Source organism: Vulpes vulpes, chromosome 6 (assembly GCF_048418805.1).
Source record: "Vulpes vulpes isolate BD-2025 chromosome 6, VulVul3, whole genome shotgun sequence".
NCBI lineage: Eukaryota > Metazoa > Chordata > Mammalia > Carnivora > Canidae > Vulpes > Vulpes vulpes.
In genome coordinates, this window is record NC_132785.1 from 75,788,059 (window position 1) to 75,809,453 (window position 21,395).

A 21,395-nucleotide genomic window follows, 5' to 3' on the forward strand; every position below is an offset into this window, starting at 1 on the left:
TTCCTGAGCAAAAATTTCTGGGCATGGGTCTCAAGAATCTGAGTTTTAAAAAGTTTTCTGTTGATTCTAATTCACACTACAATTTGAAGATCTCCCACCTTGAGTGGAGAAGGAAGAGGGTGTAAAATACCGTTTCCCCTTATTACTGCACCTGAGTCTGCCCCGAGTTCACTGTTCTTCACAGAGAAACACATTTTACATTCTTGCTGCTCAAAGCGTGGACCATGGAGCCTGAGTGCTGGTGTCACCTAAACACTTATTAGAAATATAGACTCTGAGGCCTACTGAATCAGAACGTGCAGTTTAAAAAGATCTCCAGGTGATGTGCATGCATATTAAAATCATATTAATGCTCTGTATTAAGTTAATATCAGATAGAAGGGGAAGGGTTTACTTGTCAGGTGTAAAGCTTTGGCCCAATAGCTCAATCTGTCTTCTTACCCCTGCTCTCAACCAACCAGGGGTAGACCCAGGAATCAGATGAATGAGGATCGGAATGCCATTCTGTTTACTGAGGAAAGTTGTGTTGCAAGACATGACTTAGGTGGAGTCAAGTATGCTTATTAACCCTTTCCTGAATTGAGTGTAACCTCCCAAATATCAGGCCTCCCTGGCAGCTCTGCTTCCCTAAACTCCCACATGCGCAGGGCACCAGAGCATAAATTACCCTCCCTGTAGGCAGGCAGGGAAGGGCTGACAAGGTTGAGAAGCTGGGAAGGACTGAGCCAAGGCTGCCAAGATTCTACTTCCCACCCTGATGGAAGCGGACCGGATTTCCTCCTCCTTGCTATGAGGGAAGTCAGGAGTCCTGTCTAGGCAAGTCACTCTACCTATTTCTCCTTCAAACATCATATATGAAGATGATGAAAGATCCTTCAGACACTTGAGGAATCGCTTTGAGCAGTCAGCCCAGGTGACCTCAGTGTCACTTTGACACTGGTCTGCGATGACATCTTGTGGAGTCTGGGTAGGCAGCCCCCATCTCCTACCCAGCTGCCTCCTTCTCCTGTCTTCCTATTACATGCTGGTTCCACAGCTGCCAGGGGCGGGGAACCCCATGGAAACCCAGCTGGTGGCTACATCTGCACATGAACCTCTGGAGGCAGAAGCCATTTAGCAGAGTTGTAGATTTTTGAGGCGAGAGGGCTGCATTTCATCCCTTGCTAAGGACAGGTCACCTTAAAATCTTCTGTCTGTGAAGAAGCTGCTTTTTTTTTCCCACGCATAGGCTTCTCACCTCCATTACATGAAAATGACTCTGATTTCAGACTGATTGCCTTATGCCTAATAGTATGTTAGTGATATGCAAAACCAGGCATTGAACCCCAGTGTGTCTAGCATCATCTAATCGTTTAATTGGCCATAATGATTTTATTATCTGGGTTTTAAAATGGGACAATCGGCAATTTTTTCAAAGTGCTTCCAGGTTGATTACATATGTAAAAGGGGAGGAGGTATGTAATATCTATATGCCCGGTAACTGCTTTTTCAAATTACATTCATTCCTCTTTATTTTATTTGAAAGTGTAGGGAGTTCAATATAGTTCAAGGAAAGCATTGTGGTAAACAGCCAGCTTAAATGTGAGCAGTGTAAAGAGCAGCAGCTTGCAGAAATATTGCTATAGATACTAAGACCGTATCCTGCCTCGATACAGACCACACATAATTGAATCATGTTCAATAGAAGGCCATTACAAAACCGAACTTATTTGCAATGCTAATGTGGGGAAGACAGCTGTCACAGAGAATTAAATATGATCATTCAGAGCTTGAATAAATGAGGTGTCCATTATCTTCTGGCTGTGTTGCAGGCTGCTTGAAGAACACAAATAAATGATACTGTTGCAGTAACCAGCCCATGGTTTTGTTTTTTAGTCATAGAAATATGAGAGCGATGGAGGTGGGGGTGGGAAGATAGGGACACAGAAAATAAGCCTGGCAGATAAAAAAGGCAAGTGGGCAGAGTTTTATTTTCCCTTTACTCCTAAGAAACCATGGATGCAAGGACATAATCAGAATTCTATTTTTGATGCCTGAAATAGATTTTAATTCTATTAAAGATCTTTTTCAAGATTCATCCCTTCTCCCTAAGACTCAAATCACAGCCAACTCACAAAGGAGGCTGAATGTGAAAGGGTAGAGTCGGGTGTAAACAAAGCTAATCCTTTGTTCCTTTCCCAAGGCCTTCCTTCTCATCCAAATGGATAATAAAGATAACAGAGAACTTCTTCATGGATAATCAATCTGCCAATGAGCATAAAAGGTACTTGGATCAGTGCTAGTTTTAAAAATGCCATTAATTATCCAATTAACAGAAAGGGAGGCTTTTTTTTTGATTGGCTCTAACCAACCTATCTACAAATTCGTTTTCTTACATTAATAGCATGGAGATACTAAGCCGTCATCTCTTTGACACAAAATAGTTAGAAACAATCTTTTAAACAGCACTTAAAAATAAGACCCTATCTAGATAGAATATCTAATACAAGTAATTCTAGAACATGTAGTATTAGTTTGAAATTACATGATACTGTGGCTGAGGGAGAAAACTCATCCTCCAGTGAACAGTGGCTGGTAAGACTGGCTGGTCTTTCCTTATGAAAGACAGCTCCCCGTGCAAAATGACTCCTTGGAAGTAAGCATGGTCTGCAAAAAAGTCTTTTGCTTTTTCTAAGTTATCAGCAAAGTTAGAGGCCATCAGAAAAATAAAGTAAATGGATTGTGTTTGTATCTGTTTTTGTATATCCTAAGGAACTTAGCATTGGACATTTTGTGTGTTGTGGTATATGAATTTATGCAGCATATAAATCCATTTCAAGAAGGTATTCTATTTGTAGCTTCTAAGGACTGAGTCCCCTAGTGCTGCTGGTCTATTAATTCTAACAGCTTGATTTCAGGCATTTGTATAATATTTTAGAAATAGAATATGAATACTAACTAGAATTTCAAGCATTTCCACTGTGACAGAGCTATAAATAAGGATTATTCCTCCAGGGACACCTGGGTGGCTCAGCGGTTGGGCGTCTCCCTTTGGCCCAGGGCATGATCCTGGAGTCTGGAGATCAAGTCCCACATTGGGCTCCCTGCATGGTGCCTGCTTCTCCCTCTGCCTCTCTCTCTCTGTGTGTGTGGTTCTCATGAGTAAATAAATGAATAAAATCTTTTTTTTTTAATAAAATTTTTAAAAAAAGGATTATTCCTCCAAATTCACAATATAGTATCTTTTTTTTTTTTTTTAAAAATCAAAGCTCATATATTTTTGAGGTGCTTAAAAATCTTTTCCTTTGGGGGCACCTGGGTGGCTCAGTCGGTTAAGCATCTGCCTTTGACTCAGGTCATGATCTCAGGGTCCCTGGTATCCAGCCCTGTGTGGGGCTCCCTGTTAGTGGGGAGACTGCTTCTCCCTCTGCCCCTCCCCCTGCTTGTGCTCTCTCTCTCTCTCTCTGTCTCTCAAATGAATAAATAAAATCTTTTTTGAAAAAAAAACCAAACAAACCCTATTCCTTTTGAGAGAAGACTGTTAGTGGGATATTTATTGTGATGGGAAGAGGAAAAGAACATTGGCCTAAAGGTTTTAAAAGAATTCTTTCTAGAGGCCCCTTTGTGGCTAAGTTGGTTGAGCCTCCAACTCTTGATTTCAGCTCAAGTCATGGTCTCAGGGTTGTGGGATTGAGCCCTGAGTCTGGCACTGTGGCTCCGCGTTGGGATTCTCTCTCTCCCTCTGCCATGCGCATGCACTTTCACTCTAAGAAATAAATAAAATAAAAAATAAAGAATTCTCTCTAGAACCTTGGAAAGAACTTAAAGGAGTCATGGCATCTTAATGCCTATTCTAGAGAGCTGCTCCTAAACCAATGAATACAGAAGTTGTCCTGAATTCAGGATTTCTTACTTATTAGAAACTTGATAGTTCTGGACAGCCTTAACGTACATCATTTCAACATTTTTCCTATGTGTACACAAATCTTTTCCCCTCAAAGTTATATGTATGGTATGATTCCACGTGTTTTATTCACTCAGTTGTATGTCATAGACATCTTTTCATAGCTGTACAAATAGATTTACTTACTTTTAAAAAATGACTGAATAGTATTCCGTTGTATATAATAATTGAGTTAAATCCAGGGGTTGGCAAACTATGGCCTGCTGGCTGAATTCTGCTCCCCTCTCCTGTCTGTTCATGTTTTATTGGAACACAGCCATTCTCATTTGTTTATGTATTGTCTGTGGCTACTTTAGTGCTACAATGTCAGACTTGAGTAATTGCAACAGAGACTGCATAGCCTGAGAAGCTGAAAGTATTTACTATATGGCCCTTGACACAGAAAGGTTGCCACCTTTTGATTTGACCAATCATTTATTAGTTGGATGTATATATGGTTTCTAATTTTGAATCATAAAAATAATGCTGTAATAAGTACATTTGTAAAGCCACATCTGAGTATTCACTCGCTATATCCTCAGGGTAAATTCCAAGAAATAGACTGCTGAGTGGTGCCTTAATTTTTATAGACCATTAGGGTTCTAGTTAATAAATTCCTATTATAAATAGTAACCTGTAACAACCAATTCTTAGTGGCTTAGATTTTAGAATCAGGAAGACCTGAACATACATTTTGGGCAGACAGTGATTAGCTGTGTATTTGAATAGGATTTTTGAGTGCAAGCAACAGAAATAAGTTCTACTAAATTTAGGCAACATTATCAGGTGTTGTATAGCTGGAGGTTAGCTCAGTGGGGCCCAGGATGCTCAAGTCTTGCACTTTCCAAAGAAAGGCCTATCTTCAGAAGGACTGGCCCTTGATAGGCTATGCAGATAACCTTGGAATATCTTACCTTGGAAGACTGTCTTTGTATTTTGGTGCTTTGGGCATATTGACCAGACGGTGTATGCCAATAGTGGGACTTATCATAAATGACTGTTTTATTCCCCAAGGCCCGGGACTGCACTGACCTCAGCAGGGCTGGAGACTGAGTAGTTCTGATCAGTCACACAGGTAGCACACACCTGGGTGACTTACCCTATGAAGAACTGTGGACACCAAGGCTCCATTGGTGAGCTTCCCTGGTTGACATGTCACATGTATATTGTCACACATTGCTGCTGGCAGAACTAGGCACTATCCATGCAGCTCCACCAGGAGAGGCTCCTGCTTCCTCCTGGACTCTACCCGCTGTGCTTCCTTCTCTTGCTGATTTTAATCCATCCCCTGTTGCTGTCATCAATCATAGTGGTGAGTATGGCAGCTTTTCTGAGATGTGAGTTCTAGCAAAGCTTCAAAACTGAGGCCTTGGGAACTCCTGACTCAGATATGTGAGTAGCTTGTGCATATAATAAGAAGGCTAGAAAGTGAGGCTAAAATTCAAGACAGAACCTGCACAGAAAGCATGGTCCACTATCTTCTTGTCAGGCTGGATGTTGAAGTAATTGGGCTCTTAATTGTCTGTTTGTGGTACCCTACTTAAGAGTCAAAGTTCCAGGGACTGCCAGCTTAGGGCATGTGCTGTCTGCCCCGTCTCACTGTGCTGGTAGTTGGCAGGATGGTCTGAGCATGCAAATCTTGAGCACCCCTAACTATTGTTACAGGAAAACGGTGCACACATCTCAGACAGCAAACATTTATCATCAATCATTTACTACTGTTCTGGGCACTGGTTCAAGACCAAGAAAACATCCTTCCCTTCAGAGTACTTATGTTCTGCTAAAGGTAATTCTTCAAAAGGGAATTGATGTGCTAATAGGAAGGAATAATGGATGCTGGGTAGCCAAAAAAAAAAAAAAAAAAAAAAATAGCAACTGTATACTTCAGTGTTCAGGTTACTCAGTTTCCTCCTCTGCAAAACGGGGATAATAAGGACCATCTAATCAGACTACTGCATGGATTATATGTGATACTCTTTCATGCTCAGCCCACAGAAAACACCTAGTAAATGATGTTTATTTTTCATGGCTAAGAGTGAGAGCTCTAAATTCTGAAGTCAAACTATCAGGGTTTGAGTTCCAGGTACTCGTTAGCTGTTGATTTTATGTTATTTAACTTCTCTGAATATGAACATCTTCTCTGAGGGGGAACCTATGCAATTAAACAGAGCCTTATGCTTGGTTTAATACTTTACTGCCACTGCCTTGAAATCCCTAATGATTTTGATCAAGGCGCCCTGCATTTTCATTTTGTACTGGACCTTACAGGTAATCCAGCTGGTCCTGTCTCTGAGCTTCAGAGTCCTCATATATAATGGAGATAATAATATATGTTATGTTATTTTTCAACCATCTCATTTTAATTATTTTATTTTATTTTTTCTAAAGATTTTATTTATTTATTTCAGAGAGAGGGGTGGGGAGTGAGCACAAGCATGAGCAGAGGAGAGGAGAAGCAGACTCCCTGCTGAGCATGGAGGCTGATGTGGGGCTCCATCCCAAGACCCTGAGATCATAACCTGAGCCGAAGGCAGATGCTTAACTGACTGAGCCACCTAAGCACCCCTCAGCCATCTCATTTTCTTAGAAAGATTTAATTTAGTTTAATTTTTAAAATATTTTATTTATTTATTTACAGGGAGAGAGAACATGTGTGCACAGATGGAGGGGCAGAGGGAGAGAGAGAAAAAAAATTCTTAAGCAGACTCCCTGCTGAGCACAGAGCCCAATGTGGAGCTCAAACTCATGACTCTGAGGTCATGACCTGAGCTGATTGAGAGCTGGTGGTCACTCAGGTGCTCCAAGATTTTATTTTTATTTATTTATTTATTTTTAAAAGATTTTATTTATTTATTCATGAGAGATACACAGAGGGAGAGAGAGAGAGAGGCAGAGACACAGGCAGAGGGAGATGCAGGCTCCATGCACTGGGAGCCCGATGTGGGACTCGATCCCGGGTCTCCAGGATCGCGCCCTGGGCCAAAGGCAGGCGCCAAACCGCTATGCCACCCAGGGATCCCTAAGGATTTTATTTTTAAGTAATCTCTACACCCAATGTGAAGCTCCAGCTCAGGATCCTGAGATCTAGAGTCCCATGTTCCACCAACTGAGCTGGCCAGGTGACCTTAAACAGTCTCATTTTTAACTCTTAGTTTAAAATTTTTTATTCTTTTCCATTTGTCTCCTTTTTATATATATCTTACTGTGCTCGTATGAGTCCATTTCATTTATTTTATAGAGATAAAGCAAACTTCATTTCCTGTAGAAGATAAGATGATAAGTTCATACACAGTCCCATGCTTTGCCATGAAGAATCATACACTGAATGTTTCAGCATCTTTCACAGACAACTCAGTGTTTTTATATGGGGAAATTGTTGAATTTAAAACTGAAGATGTAAGAAAATGTGGAACCATTCATAAACTTATGTAATAGGGATATAACTGGCCCTCGAAGATTGGTGCTTTGATGTAGAGTGTGGTATGAAAGCCAACTTCAGCACTGTTACATGCCTTCTTAGAACTAATTCTTGCAATTTAGGTCTCTGCCATCTAGGGCAGAGAGAAATAAAGAACCATGTCCCACAATTCTGCAGAAGATAAATTTGAATGAAAGATTGAAAAGGAATAAACTATTTCAGAGTGCTTCAAGCACAATAGTGTAGTTGTCTTTATAAATAGAATACTTGTATTTAATTTTCACCCATCAGCAGGTAGGAAGAGAAATGGAGAAAAGGGAAAATAGCTTTATAGATCAGTGAAGGTCTATTGAGGTTAATAGGAGATCTGACGTAAGCATATATTCAAATCCTAGCAATTTAACATTTTTTGTATTTGGATTTCTGTCTTCAACACTAAGAAATTAAGTGTTAGGAATGAAATCTTATACTATTTGGAGTCCCAGCCAAATTTCTTTAAGAGCTCTGAGGCATCTAAACACGCCAATAAAGGGTGTGTGTGTGTGTTTGTGTGTGAAGGTATGAAGTACTTGTGACTGCCTCATCATGAGGTAAAAGCACTTCGAGTTTGCGTCCCTTGGTGGATTTATGAAGGCCTATATGCAAATGCACAGAATCTCTTAATTTGGAAAACAGGGTCTGTTTAAATTCAGAGAGAAGCTGTATTCAAAACTTAGAAAAAAATGTTTAAAACTAATTTTTAAAATACCAGTGGAAGCATGGTTTATAAAAAGTAAAAGCATCTGAATTGAGCTAAACAATTAAATTACTAAAATTCATTAATAAATGTTCCTCCTAACTTCATGACCATGTGATTAGAAATGAGAGAAGGGAAGAAAAATGTGTAGAGCTACCTCACGTGGAATGGGAATGGGGGGTGAAGGGCATGAAAATGGTAGGCCCTTCTTCAATGAGGAGCTTTTAATTTTGCAATTAATAAAATATCTGCTTTATTTTGCACCACATTTAAGCTTACAACATTACCCCCACTTGAACTTTAACAAAGAAGAGGAAAACGAGCAGTTAGCATGGGGTCCAAGGGTAGCAGTGTGAGAAGAGCATGTGGCTTTAAAATTCATTGTTCATTAGTTCATGTTTGTAGGCTGAAAGCTTCTCATACAACCTCAAAGGTCAACGGTGTAATAATGCTCTTTTTTACCATGATTATTATAAATATTACCTTTTGCCACTTTGACAGAGCCACTTTGAAAAATTACTTTTGAAAATAGTTTTTCTTCAGTGCTCACCACCACCCTGCTCTGGTCAGAATGGCAAAAGGGAATTAATGGCTGTGAATCATGATGGGAAGCAGGAAGATACAGAATCCAATAGGGTACAGGCCACACACAGTGTGCGTGTCAGGGAAGGGGGTGAGCACAGAGTAAGACAGTATCAACGGTTTCATTTCCTGCAGTGGGACGGTGATTGATTTCAATTCAGAAGGTTTAGGGTTGCGTCTGGGATTCAGTAGAGCTGTTTGTAGAACATTGAGTGACAAATACTTTTTGTGTGTTAGGTATATATGTGTTAGATTTTTCAAAGGCACCAGAGATAACTTGAATCCATATCATGGAGTTAGAGTGTTAGGAAGAAGTCTATCTGGGTTCTGCGGCATACATGGGTATGAGAGTACCCATGGGAGAGTAGTCTCAATTTTAGACTTAGCAACTTTTTAATTTTTTATTAAGGTCAAGAGAAGGATGAAGGGGGCTGATGCTTAGAGTGGGAGGCCTTCGAAAAAAAAGCTTCTTGACGATGATCCTAAAGAAGAATGTGCTAAATACCTTATAAATAGCAGAATTTTTAGGAAAACCACAAATGTGAGGATGAAATAGAAAAATGGAATACCTCCTACAGTATGGAGCATGGAAAATTTTCAAGAGGGATTTTATATTTTCAAAATGAAATATTCTTGATTTAATGATAACTTTTGCTATAATGTAATTAGGCAAATATTAGATTGCTGCCCTGCTAACTTCACTCCAGGCGTTTGTGAAGTTCTAGCTATGCTAGAATTTTTCCTACTTGGTTTTGTCATTAGATGAACAGCGATCTCTTATATTCACTGTTTCAAACTTGTTGGTGTCACACAAGTAAAACTAAGACATACTATCATAGTTGTCTAATTTATAGAGTGTTACATATAGGGACAAATGCCCAGACATAGAGATTTAGGTGGCTGAAAGATACTCAATAACACTTATAATGAAAATCTTTCAGCCATCTTTTCCTTCTGTTGATCTCTAATAACCAGCCATTTCTTCTTATCCTGTTCCTATCCTCAATATAGACTGGGTCATATTTTTGCTTTTGAAAGAGAAAGATGCAGGGCATTCCAAGCAGATAAAAAGCACCAGCAGGGGCACCTGGGTGGCTAAGTGGTTGAGTGTCTGCCTTTGGCTCAGGTTGTGATCCCAGGGTCCTGGGATCGAGTCCCACATCAGGCTCTCTGCAGGGAGCCTGCTTCTCCTTCTGCCTATGTTTCTGCCTCTGTGTCTCTCATGAATAAATAAATAAAATCCTTAAAAACAAAAACAAAAATAAAAAAAGCACCAGCAACGGCACATGGACATGAAGGTGGCAGAGTTGCTTAGTGTCTGGGGATGTGATACGATGCTTTAGTGGGAGCTATTGTGTGGGAGGTGAAGTTAGAAGGAGGACATTGTGGAACTGCAAAGTAGATTGAGGTCAAATTGTAAGGGCCATTAAAGGTCTGTGATCTGTGATTTTGAAAAGTGAGTCTGGTGGCAGTGTGGAAGTTGCATTAAAGAGAATGAAGTATAGTAAGGTCAGAAAACCAATTATGTTGTTGCCTGATGAAAGAAGATGAGACAAACTGCCTGTGTCAGCAGGAAGGGGAAAAGGATGAGAAAGTTATTTCCTGGGTAGAGTTTGAAAGGATCTGGTACAAGATCGGTGAGATGGTGGAGGATAAAGGATGAGTCAAAGATGACCTGAACTCAGGTGGCCTTGTGGTTCATTACTGAAGTGGGGAACTCAGGAGCAGGACCATGATGGGGGTGGAGGGGTTCTCAGGATGGGTGAATTCGTTCTTAGGGCAGCCATAACACCGCACACTGGGCGGCTTAACCAGTAGAAACTTATATCTCATAGTTCTGAAGGCTAGAAGTCCATGATCAAGATGTCCCAGGGTTGGTTCCTTCTGGAGGCATATTTGGGGCCTCTCTTTTAGCTTTTGGAAGTTCCTTGGCTCATGGCAGCATAATTCCAGGCTTCCCATGGTGGTGTCCCTTTGTGAATGTCTGTGTCCAGATTTCTCCTTTTTATAGGGACACCAGTGACATTGGATTAGCGGTTCACTCTACTCCAGTATTATCTCATCTTAACTAATTCTATCTGCAGTGACCCTATTTCCAAGTAACATTATATTCTGAAGTATTGGAAGTTAGGGCTAAATCATATGAATTTTCAAGGAGACATAATTCAACTCAAAACAGTGGGTAGGTTATTCAATAATGATTAGCTTGAGATGTGCTGAATTTTAGGTCCCTGTTAGCCCAATGTCAAGCAGGCTGATGATAATGGGGACGTGAGCTGGATACATAGATTTGGTCATCATTCACATATAGGGAATACTCATGTACTGAAGAATTTTCTGAGGAGTATTTTCTGTGGAGAATTTTCTGACGGAGTGGAAGCATTTGCCTGGGGAAGAAGAGAAAGAGAAAGGATATAAATTCATTGGATATATCTTTAAGAGTGAGGCTTTCTGCTCAGCGCTTAGATACTTGAAGATACTTGAGATTTGAACCCAGGTTTATTTGATTTCACTAAAAGTTGCTGCCTCCTCCTGGGGAGAGAGTAGAGGACAAGAAAAGGGCTGGGGAGAAAACCCAAGAATTTGTAGAATTAAAGGGCTGGCAGTAGGAGCCAGTGAAGGGGAAAAGGGAAGTGATAACTAGTCAAGAACGCCACTGGAAATCCAAAATAGAGTTTCAAGGAGCCGGGGTGGGGGTGGTGGGAGAACCACAGTATTAACTATTTGAGGCAGGCTAAGGACCTAGAAGTGTCTCTTTGGTTTAGAGACACTCTCTGTTCTTTGAATGTCCATTTGATTAAGAAGTGAAATCATAACAAATTTTTGTCCACAGTGATTACCCACAACAGATTCACTGTAAAATAAGAAAGAGAATTACTGTCAATTTTATTCCAAGTTCACCACAGTCAATGTGCTGTTGAGGGAGAAACATCAATTCTGACAAATTGCTCTATTAACACATATACTATATCTGTATATATACATGACTTAGTGATGGCTTTGGAGGCAACTTTTAATCTTAAATTCTGAGCATTGGGACCTGGCACGAAGGTTGAGGGTACACACTTTCCTCGTATATGTGTGTGTGCTGCTGTTTTGGCTGCTAGGACATGCTTTAATTTGTATGAGCATGGTATACAAGCTAGTGGAGAAATCTAATGAGGACGTTTTAATGTGCAGGTTAAGGCATTTTAGGACATGCAAGGTTATTAGGTGATAAATAAGCACTTACTGGCTTGTGGCCCATACCTCTTTTATATTCACTTCAAAGAAGAAAATTTTCATTAAAAACAAAGCAGTTAAAATGTCAAGGTGCCCATTCTCTTTTTTTCAGACTCTCCTTTTTACATTACAAAATAAGTGGATTGAGTAAGGCATAAACTGCTGCTAAATAAAGGCTTTTCTTGGCATTCCTTGGAGAAATCCAATCCAAGACCAGTGGTAGAGGGTGATTTACTATATCCACTACACAGACTATTTCTTCTAATTATCAGCATGAATGTAATTACTTACAAGCATCTCAGGCTCCTATGATCATGTCCCTTAGAGCATTTCATCTTTAATGATTTTCCTTGATAGAAAGCCAGTTGGAAGATTTGTTGCATAACATTGCTCAACCAGAAAGAAAAATACGTACTTCTCAGAAGAAAGATCTGTGTGCTTTCTTCTCAATGGTACTTATACTCTGCCAGAATTTGATTAGGAGCTATCTTGGCACAAAGATCACTAATGACCGAGTCAAATAACTTGTATAGATTAAACAATTTCTTGGAAAAAATACAATATAGTATGACATTCCTTTTCCAAGAATATTGAAGTTCAGAATTGTAACCACTTAGGGTGAATTGTTAAATCCTCCTACTTACAAGGACAGAGCGAATGAGAGGGAACAGGGTCTTGGGGGAGTTTGTAGATTCTTAGGTGAGGTAGTGTTAAGGGAGGAAATTTCTTGCCTGGAGGTAAGACAAAAGTGTAAACTCGTACAACAGATTAAGAGTTTTCAAGCTGTGGGGGCACCGGAGTGGTGTAGTGGCTGAGCGTCTGCCTTTGTCTCAGGTCGTGATCCCGGTGTCCTGGGTCTGAGGATCGAGTCCTGCATCGGGCTCCCCATAGGGAGTCTGCTTCTGCCTCTGCCTGTGTCTCTGCCTCTCTCTGTGTGTCTCTCATGAATAAATAAAATCTTTAAAAAAATAAAAAAGATTTTCGAGCTGTAGGGGATGTGAGAACGTATGTACTCCCCCTCCCTCTAGAAATGAATGGACTACCCAGATAAATTACAGCCCACGTGCTTAGTAACTTGGCTCTGGTCACAGTTCCCTTGGTGTTGTAATCTGTGGCCAGGCCTCCGATTCCCTCCCGGTGGTTTTTCCATTGTCACTTCTTTCTCTGGGATTGACAGAAACATTTATAAAAGCCTACATTTGTCTGGCACCGTTGAAAAACATGTTTTAAATATTAGCTTTCTAGGTAACTGAAGTTTGTTCCTTAAGCATCACTTGAATGTTTTTTAGTGGAATTGGTCATCTTGAAGAGTATGCCGAGCATAATTCAGCTCTTCCTTGAGGAATTAGTATCATTAGAAGCATTAATTATTTTACTGTAATGGAGCAGAGGCCACCGTTGCCCTCTGGAGTAGCTGAGGTGAAAGGACTGTTGCTAGCAGGTGGTGATTCGGCTGCTTCTGCTGTCCTGGTGTTGGTGTGTCCCATCACCATCTCACCACCTCTAGTCCCTCTCCAGCCGCAAGCTAGCAGGCTTTCCCAGGCTGCTGATGCTTCTCCCTTGCTGAAGGTGGTGGAAAGCCTCTGCTGCAGAATAAATTGCAAGATTCTGTGATCACTGTGTAGTCAAGGACTTTAGCTTTCTTTTTGCTTGAAAACTGAGCCCACTAAAGTAAAATAACTATTCATAATCTCTATAGCCTTGCACTTTCTTTGAGATGTTATGTGGTGATTTAAGAAAATTAATTTGACATTTTCCCCACAGGCCATCTAAGAAGAAGGATTTAAACGTTGAAAACAAGGTGCTTACACAGAGTCCCTTATTTTCCTAAGTTACTCCCGATTACTGGCTCAGTATCTCTCCCACCTCAGGATTGTCTCCTGATCCTGGGAGAGGTTTTGGGCTTTGCCAGTGTTTCTTAAGCTTCAGCATACACCAGATTCACCTGGAGGTCTCTTTAGACCACAGATTACAGGGTCCCACCCCTAGAGTTTCAGATTTAATAGATCTGAGGTGAGCCCCAAGGTGCCACAATTGTAACAAGTTATGGGGGTTGTGCAGGGGATGCACACTTTAAGAGCCACTGAGGAAATCATCATTCTCCATTATTCTCCAGAAAGAAAGGGAGAGCCAAGAGGAACTGAGACTCTGTGGGCTTGCAGGCACCTGCTGTCATAAGCCATTGTCCAGAGTATTCATGGAGTCTGCCGTTTGGGACTCTGGTCAATGTCTTCTCTCATATCAGAGAACAGAGTCAACTCCTAATCTTTAATTTGGGAGTATTGAAAACCTGTACTTTTGCTGGTGTCTTCAGTAGCAAATGGGCTTTATTCTTGCTTTCCTATTCCAGAACATTTATTATTTAACTGGATTTTTTTGCATATGCATTTCTGGAATTTATTACATAATTTTCAAAATCAAAGTATAAGCTTCTGACATTCACAGTCACAGAGAACTTAGGTACATACCTCTCAGACCTCATTTTAACTCCAGCTATGTTGATTTTGATTGGTCTCTCTTCCTTACCTGCATGTGTGTGTTCATGTGTGCACAGACACACACATTCTCCATAGGAACTTGGGCTGATACTGCCTAATGAACTCATCCTCAAGAACTTCAACATCCAAAGTATTGACACTGCCAACCTCTTGACCTCAGCACATCCTATGGAAGCATTGCCCCCAAGCCTCTTGTCTGCAATGAGTTCATGATTAAGGACAGTAGCACTTGTCTCTCAACCTCCCTACTCCCAATTCCCCAGTGCCTCTCTGCCTCCTCTGGTTTACTCATGCTGAGCATATCCTAGGAGACTGTGTGGCATAACAGAAAGGCCATGGACCTTGGAGTTAAATGCACCCAGGTTTGAATCCTTTCCAACTGTGTAACTTTGGGTCTTGAGTCTTTACATCTGTTGGATGTGGATGATACCTACATTATAGGGTTGTTGAGAGGGCTAAGATATTGTTGTGATGCAGCTAGCATGTAGCAGATAATTAGCGAATGAGAATTCATCACTCTGCAGACACTTCAGCCACTCACAAGGCTAGTCACACCTTGGATCTTACCTGTCACTCAGATTTGCTCTGCCACTAGGGCCTCAGATCTGGAGATCTTTTCTAGAGCCACCTCCTGCCACGGGTAGGCAGAATGGCACGGGGATGCTAGAATCACAGCAAGGCATTGAGGGTGTGAGAGAAGAGGGTAGCAGAGCACCCAGTCTCAGAGCTAGTCCCTCTAGCTCACAGCTAGTACATCTCATGCCATTGTAAGGTTAAGGAATGGACTTAGACAATTTTGAAAGTGCCTCCATCTCCAATTCTCTGGAATTGTAGTGTTCTTTTCTTCTGAGACCCTCTATGCCCAACTGAGTCTCTTCATTGTCACCACCATGACTTCCATTTCCTCTGTATTTTCTCAGCCTGCCAGCTCTCATCCCAACAAACTTGCTTTCTATCTTGCTTTAACTTCAGTCTTGCCTCCTTTATTTTCCTCCCATAACTCCTCTGTCCTAGCCAAACCCAACTACCCACCATTTCCTAGGGTTTTTTTTTTTTTTTGCTTTTCTTTTTAATCGAATATGTTATTTTTTTTACCTCATTTTTTTTATCTGTCTCCCATACTAGAATATAAACTCCTTGAAAGCAGAAACTTTTGTTTGTTGCCTTACCCCTGCACCTAGACTAGGGCCTGGTTTTAGAAGGTACATGATAAATTCTTGCTGAGTGAATTCTCAGCCTTCCCTTCATGTTTCCACGTGTATATATTCCTTAGCATCACCCCAGTTTCTGATTCAATATGACAGGGGCAGGAAGTCAGTTAGAAACTTAACAGTACAGTCTTCAGGATGATGTTTTGATCTTAATGGGGTATTTGGCTGACTCTGAGCCCCTCCTTTGGCCATGAGCTGCCTACCAGAGGCAGCTGTCAGGGCTGGTCTGCTGTGCGCCCCCCAGATGATGGTAGGAATGGAACCACTCGCTACCTTCCTGGGGCTCTGTCCCACCAAGACACTGTTTCTTCCCATCAGGCTTGTTGCTGAGATGCCTAGGTCCCAGGATTCTCTCATTAAAACAACATTAATGTGAGTTCTCTTCAGGGTGGACCAGCTAGCCTCAGTGATGGAAAGGCTAGGGAGGTGGAAATAAGGAAGAAAGTGTCCTGCTTTCAATTGCATGTCTGATGCTTGACTTCAGACAAATACATTAAAAATATTTTTTCAGAGACTATCACACACAGATGTAGTTTACAAAGAAGCCTGAAGATAGTTTCTGTTTCTTTTTTTTTTTTAATTTTTATTTATTTATGATAGTCACACAGAGAGAGAGAGAGGCAGAGACACAGGCAGAGGGAAAAGCAGGCTCCATGCACCGGGAGCCCGACGTGGGATTCGATCCCGGGTCTCCAGGATCACGCCCTGGGCCAAAGGCTGGCGCTAAACCGCTGCGCCACCCAGGGATCCCCTAGTTTCTGTTTCCTAAGAAGTTCCAGTCTAGTTGGAAAGACAAGACTCTCATGAAACCTTTCATTTTATCTCTGAAATATTTTAATATGTGCTTGCTTCTTTCCATCTCCACAACCCACAGCCAGTACTCTCCATAATCCGGCTCTGCACCCGAGTTCTAGTCATCATCCTCTCTTGCCTGGACTACCTACAGCTTCCTATTTGGTTCCACCATTTCAGGTCTTGCCACATCTGATTTATTCTCTCACAGGAGACTTATTTTTCAAAATCCAAATCCGATCATAGTGCTCTCCTACCGAACTTCCTGCCAGACATTGGATTCAACTGGACACCTTACCTTGACTTCTTTGGAGCTGTCTTTCCCTGTCTACCACCCCTTTCTCATGTCATGGTACTCTCCCTTAACCCACTGTGAGGCAGTCACAACAGACTTTGTCTGATCCCTCAAACTTGGGACATCTTTCCCACTTACAGGCCTATGTGCATGCCCTTGGTCTGCTGGAATTCTCTGCTTCCCCACTGTCTACAAGGCCCTGGTCTTCATAGGACTGACTCTTTTCCTTCTCTGAGAACTCAGCTAAAAATTGAAGTCTCTGTTGTCTGTAAGAGCTTTCTCTGAAACAACTTTCTTGGTCATTGCATTGTGGGGCATTATGTTTCCTTCATAGACCTTATCACATACTGCCCTGATTACCTATTTGTCTGTCTTTATCACTGGACTGTAAGCTGCCTGAAGTCAGGCACCATGCTCTCTTCAATGTTCTGTTCTTGTAACCTCAATACCTGTCAAGCAGAGTGCCTGATATACAGCAAGCCTTCAATAAATTTTTTTTAAGATTTTATTTATTTATCCATGAGAGGCATAGAGAGAGAGAGAGAGAGAGAGAGAGAGAGAGGCAGAGACACAGGCAGAGGGAGAAGCAGGCTCCACGCAGGGAGCCTGATGTGGGACTCGATCCTGGGACTCCAGGATCACGCCCTAGGCTGAAGGCAGGCGCTAAACCACTGAGCCACCCAGGGATCCCCTTCAATAAATATTTTAACACTGAACAAATAATGGCAGAGCACCTGGCTGACTCAGTTGGTAAAACGCATGACTCTTGATCTTGGAATTTTAAATTCGAGCCCCATGTCAGGGGTAGGGTTTACTTAAACAGACAAATACATTAAACAAAACTAAACAAATAATGGCTACGAGCTGGACATGATGTTCTGTAGGATGATGCTATCTCTCTACGTAAGGTGGCAGATCACTGAGAGATTTTATTAGTTGTATTTGTGATAACTGTGCTCTGTGCTGATTGTTTTCAGGATACTTTTATACAATTAACATTTAGAACAATTAGATACTTTAAAATTACATGAAATCCTAAAATCAGTTTAAGTGGTATTTTCCGTCAGATATACTTGGATTTGTCAGGTAGCTGGTATTTATCAAACACTCAAATTCATAAAGTGTGTATGTATGCTTCATTTAAAATTGATATTGAAATTGTAGTCTCCTTTTCCCGAGAAGAAAGACGATTGGACTTTGAAGGAAATGACATACCTTTCCGATGGGCCCTGCACAGAACTACTTTGTCAGACCCCTTCCAGACAACCTGGGGGCTGAGGGTGGCTCTGTCCTTCAGTTCTTCTCTGGTAAGCAACGGATTGTAGCAGTCTTGCCGGGTGGTTACAAAAGACAGCTTTCTCTGTTGCATCAACTAACAAAAGATGGTTATTTTAAACATGTGCTGTGGACTGCTTAATAAAATCCCCGCTTTATATGGTTGTAGGTCATTGTGCAAACATGCTCTATGTAGGACTGAGTGCAATGTATATTTCTGAAAGAGCAGCTGCCTCTCTTTTCAGCTGACCTGATATTGATTCATCGTCCTTGCTGGATTCAATGGCCTGCTTAGTGGCATCGGAACATGGGCTCGATGCCTGTTGGCAGCTTCAGCTGTCTGGGTGCCTTTCAGTTTTATCCCTTTGATTGTAGAGCAGTTTTGTGTTATTGATAAATTACAGGTATGGTACTCAGAGGGAGGAAAGGGGCAGCTCAGAGTGAATGGCGGTGCCCTTGGGTATACGCTCACTTGGACTCATCCATTAGACAATCCTATGTAGTGAAAGGTGTGTTTATGGGATTAATTATTAATCACATAACGGGATAGGAGTTACTTGATGGCTAATTATAACAGTGGATGAGCACATAAAAATCATCATAATAAACAATATCATCCCTGTAGGACCCTTCACATGAAATCAGTCCTGCCAGACAAATAATAGTTATTTACATAACATGGAATCTTAAAAAAATAGATCCTAAAAAACCGGCAACCACCAAATAAGCAAAATGGAAGCTAATAAAAATTAGTACCTTAAAAAAAATCACTGCAAGCTATGTTTTCTGTAATTATACCAAGCCCTAGAGTTTTAACCATGTAATAGTAATTTTTCCGTGTTTTTGCCGTTATTGTCCTTTTGATTTACTTAACTATGTCTAACTTGAACAAACAATGTTAAGTGGGGAAACAGATGCGATTAAATAGCCTGTAATTATGTTTTTAGTCAACTGCTACCATCACAGACTCCTCCTGCTACTCGGACCAGAAAAAAAGTGACCTAACTGATTTCACCAACTGCTTTGCCAGGCCCTGATGCAGAATAGATGGCCTTATTAAGCAATCAAAAAATCAGCCATTACAGAGGAATGGTAATCAGCAGTGTTTATACAGCTCACACGCTAGCCCCACAATACACAATCAGGACCATGAATTCTGCTAATTGGGTACCTTCTGCGTCCAGAGGTGCCTGCAAAGGGAAACAAAAGGGACTCGAAAATTAGTGTTTGTAGCAATTAGTTTCTGTCTAAAGGCTTAGCCCAGTTCAGGGAAACCATGATTCAAACAGGGATTATTATAGCAACTTTGGTATTTAAATGTCTTCTGCCATTATTTGAGATAGGATTTAGCTTGGCGAAACTAATGCAGAATCGTCCTCTTTTTTTTTTTATTTACTTAAAATGATTTTTGTTTTGAACTTCTCAAAAATCAAAAACCATTAAGCCATTTGCTGCTTTAAATTTTCTGGCATTCAGTGTTTTGTTGTTGGTGTTGTTGTTTTTTTTAAACCTATGATCTTGCTCAAGACCAGTTGAAAAGACTGTTAAATACATGTATTGTTGGGGAGCTCCGTTCAGAGGAATAATACAGTGGAGTTTGTTGTGCCATTATTTCACTCAGAATGCTCTGTAGTTTAGTGGGGGAAATACAGGGTATAATTCTTGGTGGAGGAAAAAAGGACAGCAAGTGTTTTATTTATAAATGTATGTACAAATTCCCATTCTAAGTAATAGCACTAAACCAGTCCAGGAGGAGAATGTAGGTTCTCTGTGTATATTTTATCTGAGTAAACTAGCAGGGCATTTCCAAATGGGCTCCACTGAAAGCCCAATGGATTTTTATAAAATTCATTACAAAAAGCCTTTTGCCCTTTTCTTCCCTTTTAGTCTTTAGCATTTCTGATGTAATAATCAGATAGACAAATCTCTGTGCTTTGCTTCTGTCATTATAGACTCCCTGCTGGAGATGCTAAAAGGGCAAATTAACAGTAGCACAATTCGAGGGACCTCTTCACCTCCCATGGAAAGCATCAGCTGCAGGTTCTTGCTTTCTTGAAGCTCTCCACATGGTTGCAGAAGGATCATAACGACAACGACGACGACAACAACAACAACGAAAGATAAGGAGAGGAAAGGAAAAACCTTATGATTAAGAAGACTGAGGAAATATTTGGTGTTTCGTTTTCTGTGATTTATTTTTTTAACTTTAGATTTTTAAAAAGATTTTATTTATTTATTCATGAGAGACACAGAGAGAGGCAGAGACATAGGCAGAGGGAGAAGCAGGCTCTCTGTGGGGAGCCTGATGTAGGACTTGATCCCAGGACCCAGGGATCACCACCTGAGCCAAAGGCAGATGCTCAGCCCCTGAGCCACCCAGGTGCCCTCCTTCTCCATGATTTGAAGGCTATATGAGCAAATGACAGTTTGTCTTTTTAAAATTTATTAATAATTTGCTCTCTTTAATTACTTAAATGATGGTTAATCAATGTGTCAATAAGTATAGTACAATTTTTATTATTAACACCAAATTTTACACTATTGAGACAGAAATTCTAGAAAGAATCATTGGTACTTTGGAGACAATCAGAATGATAAGTGTGATAGTTTTAGAGACACTGTGACAACATTTTACTCCTGACTGATTACATTACATATTGATATTAGTGAGCATCAGTATGTAGTGCAATCAGTCAGGAGAAAATGAGTGAAATGTGAACTAATGAGAGCTAATTGTATCATATAATAGCAAGGACACAGAATTCTATCAATTAAATTAGTTTGAGATGAAACAAATATGAATATAATAATGTTTATAATAATGAGGCAATTAGAGCTAATGAAATAAATGTTAATAAAGAGTAGGATCCCTAGCCCATTTCTGCCCTTCTCCTTCTGATTCCTTTAAACTTTGGGTTTTGTTATATTCACTGGATCCTTTTCAGTCATTGATGCTCTGTATTGGAGACGAACGGATGGAAAATATAAATCTTCACAGTCTTCATGTTTCTTTATCTCACACTTTCAGAAGGCTCCTCATGGTCTGGCACACTTCTTGCCAAGGTACTCATCCCTGATGAATAAATCATGTCTTGTACCATGGTACTTTTGCTTTCATCTGCTGTCTTTTCTTGATCTGGGATAGAAAACTGGCACTTGTCATAAGTGTGGATCTTTTCCTTCTCCGTATATTGGAGAGCTGACAGCCCAGGTCCAGTGCTTCTCCATTGTGTAACACAACTGGATTCTGCTTAGTAGCTGCTTCCGTGGTGTCCTTACATCTTTGACATCCATTCCACTTAATTCCCTGATATAAAGAGTCACAACTGTGATGGCAAAGCCAGTTTCTTAGATATCTGGTTGAGAATGTACTCTCTAGGAGAAAATATACGCATTATCTCACAGGAGATGATTTTGGAGACCTAACTTCAGTATGGTAGATTA

At 40.7% G+C, this 21,395-nt stretch overlaps 1 long non-coding RNA gene across 1 annotated transcript in view; it reads left to right on the forward strand.

Moving 5' to 3' along the window:
• LOC140599356 (uncharacterized) overlaps positions 1-20,221 on the forward strand; it is a 110,729-nt gene extending 90,508 nt beyond the window's left edge. Inside the window, exon 3 of the long non-coding RNA XR_012002134.1 lies at positions 19,904-20,221. This is a non-coding gene — a long non-coding RNA (uncharacterized lncRNA). The remainder of the gene's footprint in view (positions 1-19,903) is intronic.
• The last annotated feature ends 1,174 nt before the right edge of the window (positions 20,222-21,395 follow it).